Source organism: Schistocerca americana, chromosome 7, assembly GCF_021461395.2.
Source record: "Schistocerca americana isolate TAMUIC-IGC-003095 chromosome 7, iqSchAmer2.1, whole genome shotgun sequence".
Classification (NCBI taxonomy): Eukaryota; Metazoa; Arthropoda; class Insecta; order Orthoptera; family Acrididae; genus Schistocerca; species Schistocerca americana.
Window position 1 is genome coordinate 457,005,520 of NC_060125.1, and position 5,076 is coordinate 457,010,595.

Sequence of the window (5,076 nt, forward strand, 5' to 3'; positions counted from 1 at the left end):
CAGCAGATTATGCTGGAAAATGACTACTTTCAAGAAATAATAACAGAAAACACGATTATATCCTAAAAACTTCTACAATCCCAAACACAACTGTGTGTACACAGATACCACTACAAACATTACGTTTAAGGTCAGTTGTAAAATTATAGAAAGAGAAATTCAATGGAGAGACCTAAAATAGAAGAACTGATAAATGTAACTCTCTTATTGTGTTTAGCTGACCGTAATGTATTTAAAAGAATAGTTCCGCGATCGCGGGCAGAGGCCGAGACGATGCCAACCAGCTGTTGTGTCATCCTTTGCCACATGGTATTATCTTGAAGTGCTTGTGAGGGTTGCACGGGGGGCGGGAGGGGGGGACGGCTGGCGAGTATTCACATCGCTCTTTCAGCTGTTGTCTGCTTTCAAGACCTTAGAGCCACCACGTTAAAGTCAATGGGCTTCAGAAGGTTAATACATCCTGTTGGAAACCTAACTCCAGGGAAAAATCCCTCATCGTACTGGGAACTGAAGTTGGGTACTCTATATGGAATTCAGAGACAATGACTGCTCAGCTATGGCGATGGACTTATCGTCTGTACGTAAATGCGAAATGAAAGCCATGGTTTAGTAATCCATACGTACGGATGTCATCACAGAAGTTGTGGTACTGCAGAAATGAGGGAGGAAAGGAGCCATAACTTTGTTTAAGGAATCAGCCAAAACGTTATTTACCTTGAGTGCGTTAAGATATTTACTGTTGCGCTTTTGTCTCCTTACACAGTGTCTGAACCTATGTCCAAGCTGCCGGCCGCGGTGGTCTAGCGGTTCAGGCGCTCAGTCCGGAACGGCGGGACTGCTACGGTCGCAGGTTCGAATCCTGCCTCGGGCATGGATGTGTGTGATGTCCTTAGGTTAGTTAGGTTTAAGTAGTTCTAAGTTCTAGGGGACTGATGACCACAGATGTTAAGTCCCATAGTGCTCAGAGCCATGTGAACCATTTTTTTTATGTCCAAGCTAACAGAAAATTTCACCATGCATTTAGTGAGGTAGGACAGAAGAAGACTGCCAAGGCGTTCTTCTACAAGTGTCTGTGGATGAGCAGGGCTCTCCCAGGAAGAATCGCCACCCGGGGCCAGGCAATTGTCGAAAGTACCACAAATCTAGCCTCGGGCCCCGTAGTGACAAAGCGGAAGTTCGAAAGCCAGACCGTAGTAACGCGTACCTTTATTACCAAACGTCCTGTTCTAGCACCAGGCGCCTTCCTTGTTCTACATCACATGGATAACTGGTCAAGTAAAACAGGATCGGCCCACGATAGCATGAGTACCGTCCACTTTAGCCATGCAGCACCTGTAAAAACCTGCAGTCAGTTACGAGAGGTACTCCACGCCATCCAATGACTTGGAGTGATTAATCAAATCTGCTACTAGGCGGTGTCTTCGCTAGCTGATGAGCTTTGAGCTGCCTCTAAGTCCAGGGTCCGAGATGAAGTGGTGCCTTCTAGCTGGCGGGCCACCTACTGGCGGACATACATCGACAGCAGAATGCCTGCTTCGAGGTCCTCGGTACCTACCTGCACCTGAATAGCTTCCGAGCTGCCGCTTGCCTTGTGCGCCTTCAGGCTACTGCTGCTGTTGGGTTGCCCTGTGTGGGCACACTCTGCCACAACGAGCCGCTCTCACTGTAGCCTATGTGGGGTCTTTGTTTCATCACTGTGTGCTAGCGTGTTTTGTGGTGCGAGCTGCGCGTCCGCGCCATCCACAGCGGCCGGCTGCAGCAGATGAGGGCTCAGCTGGCGGCCGCTCTGACGCTGCGCTTCCTAGCCACCGTAATGGTGACGACGGGTCACTGTCTCGTTGCGGCCTGCTTGCCGCTGTGAGCTAGCCACGCTGACCATGTCCGCATGCTGAGCTCAGCCCCCTCGTCACACCCATCGACCAGTGTCCGATCCTAGCCGCTCACTACAACAACACAACCGATGTATCCGATGGAATAATAAGTAAATGTCACTTGCACTTTTATGATATTGCAACGTCAGAAACGAGTAACGTAGATGTGTAGTGAGGACACATAAGTGTACATGAGACCCCCGTGGTACGTCCACACTAGTTCTGTGTATGTAGAAATATCAATATTTCCAGACCTTTGAGTACACTGTTACTTCCAGATCATTTCCATTGAAAGGGTACAGTACTGCCCGTCATAGAAAAGATGTACAACAACATACTTTGTTGTACTTATCAGAACAGCGATTTTTTAGAATAACACAATTTTATTTAATACGCCGAAGCCAGTTAACAATGTAGGAAAGAAGTTCAATTAATGATGACTAACTGAAACCCTCAGCTGTCGACAGGTGTTGTTGATATACCTCGATGTGGACAGCTGAAAATGTGCGCCCCAACCGGGACTCGAACCCGGGATCTCCTGCTTACATGGCAGACGCTCTATCCACCTGAGCCACCGAGGACACAGATGAATAGCGCGACTGCAGGGACATACCCCTTGCACGCTTCCCGTGAGACTCACATTCCCAACTGTCCACAATTCTACATATGTAATGTACCTTATAGATATTTGCCCATTAACTCAGTACTCGCGCACGCTTTGGCGATTCCCGTACGAGTTAGGGCAGCCTGTGCGCATTCGCACAGACGAAGGTCAATGGCTGAGTAGCCTTTAACTATATATATGAAGACAGTAACTGTTCTCGAAAGAACAGAATAATGTTGATGACCGTGCAGCTTTTCCTGGAATAAATTATGACTAACTGAAACCCCCAGCTGCCGACAGATGTTGCTGATATACCTCTTACGGGAATCGCCAAAGCGTGCGCGAGTAATGAGTGAATGGGCACATATCTATAAGGTACATTACATATGTAGAATTGTGGACAGTTGGGAATGAGTGTCTCACGGGAAGCGTGCAAGGGATAAGTCCCTGCAGTCGCGCTATTCCTCTGTGTCCTCGGTGGCTCAGATGGATAGAGCGTCTGCCATGTAAGCAGGAGATCCCGGGTTCGAGTCCCGGTCGGGGCACACATTTTCAGCTGTCCACATCGAGGTATATCAACAACACCTGTCGGCAGCTGAGGGTTTCAGTTAGTCATCATTTATTGCAGGAAAAGCTGCACGGTCGTCAACAGTAATCTGTTCTTTCGAGAACATTTACTGTCTTCATATATAGAAGTTCAATTATTCAGATGTGCACTTCATTAAAATAGACCACTGAATCCAGTTTGGTAATGTTTGTGAATTGAATGAGCAGCTGGTCGTTTGCTGACCACAGATAGTGAAGTTAGATTCTATAATCATCTTTGAGACGGTTCTCTGGTGACCTTCGGCCAAACCAAAGAGGGGAAGTATACCGGAGCACCAGAGGGTCGGGAATACGGCTGACCGGATGAAAGGCCATGTTTCAGCACTCTGTCGTTGGTTCCTGAGGTGTGAAGTCGTGCTCTATGTGTGCACCAGTAAAACAAAGTTAAATGAAAATGGTATTCGTGTAGAATATTTAGGAGTAGATGAATAATAATTTCTCTTTTCAGAAACTTTTGGTGGGAGGCTGATGTAAATTTTTCTGAAAAAGATAGGAAGGTAAAAAATAATGGGGATCATAGGATTCTTCGGAAGTGACAAAGGAACCGCATCTTGTAGTCATAAGACGAAATACTAGAGTGTGGTAGTATTACGATGAAATACTTGCGTGTGTAAATCTAAGTTGGAAATAATTAAGATTTCCATGTCCAGAACTTGAATTACAGACAAGCGCTTCCACGAGGTGAGTACTGTGTGAGTCTCAACCTGACTATGAGACAGTAAAAAGAATTAGAAGTGCTTGTCCTAGCATTCAGTTGAGGATCCGTGTGTGAGATAAAAAAGATACCAAAATTTCCATTATGAGATACATTCGTGTGACCTCAGCATGATATTCAGTTACTCGGAGCTTGAATTAAAGTGAGTCAGCCATCTACCTGGCAACACCATGTGGGTTGCATTGCACAGAGAGATGTGCATAAATCCTCCAGAGTTTGTGGTACGAAAATTATTACTTGGGTCAGTGACGTGTGAATCTGGGATGACTATTATTTGATGTGGTAAAGCAGAACAAGTAGAAAACCAAACTTTTTTTGGGAGATGTGTTTTATACTGTCACTGTGATTTATTATTTGTATTTAATCTGTGTGATTTGCATGAAACAGTAGCGAATTTAGTGGGTCAAGCATGATTTTTCTTATTACAGGACGGAAGTCAGTAAATTCGTCATGTTGCTAATGAATGAAAAAAATGGTTCAAATGGGTCTGAGCACTATGGGACTTAACATCTATGGTCATCAGTCCCCTAGAACTTAGAACTACTTAAACCTAACTAACCTAAGGACAGCACACAACTCCCAGCCATCACGAGGCACAGAAAATCCCTGACCCCGCCGGGAATCGAACCCGGGAGCCCGGGCGTGGGAAGCGAGAACGCTACCGCCGACCATGAGATGCGGGCGCTAATGAATGAGGTTAAGAGAGTGTGGGAGAGAATGAAGTAGCGACAGATTCCTTACCAATCCAGAAAGGGCACAGTAGCAATAGACAGATACATTACGAGACCGTAGAATAGTGACATGCTTATGTTATGTCATTCCCATTGGGAGTAAAATCACTTGTTTAACTATTGTGTTTAAGTGTAATGCAAGGAATTTTTCAACATTAGTGTGAAAGAATTTATTGTAATAAAAGAAACAAATAGCCATTTTGTCGAGGTATATTACTATAACCTCCATTTTCTTGCTGGGTTGTCCAAGCTTTGGATAAAATATATACCACAGGAAGTACATGTGGCCTTGCCAGGGTGGAGTGAGTCCATCAGAAATGTGCGCTATAGTCAGATGCGTATCCATTCCGTAGCATTATAAAAGTAAGGACGAGAATAAATTATAGCTTAACTGATAGGCACTAGGGCTTATATTTCAAGCATAGTTACAGTGGATATGATAATCATGAAAATATTTCTGATGTACGAGTAATAATTGCACTCGCTTGGCAAGCCACTCATCTAGTAGGCCTGACTATTAGATGCCACAGAATAGGGTAGGAACCTCCG

At 45.2% G+C, this 5,076-nt stretch overlaps 2 non-coding genes across 2 annotated transcripts; one reads left to right on the forward strand and one right to left on the reverse strand.

Annotated features, from left to right (window-relative positions):
• Nucleotides 1–2,378: 2,378 nt before the first annotated feature.
• Trnat-ugu lies at nucleotides 2,379–2,452 on the reverse strand. Its single transcript has one exon. It is a non-coding gene; the product is annotated as a tRNA-Thr (tRNA).
• A 494-nt stretch (nucleotides 2,453–2,946) lies between these two features.
• Nucleotides 2,947–3,020, forward strand: Trnat-ugu. The gene has a single exon. It is a non-coding gene; the product is annotated as a tRNA-Thr (tRNA).
• Nucleotides 3,021–5,076: the final 2,056 nt, after the last annotated feature.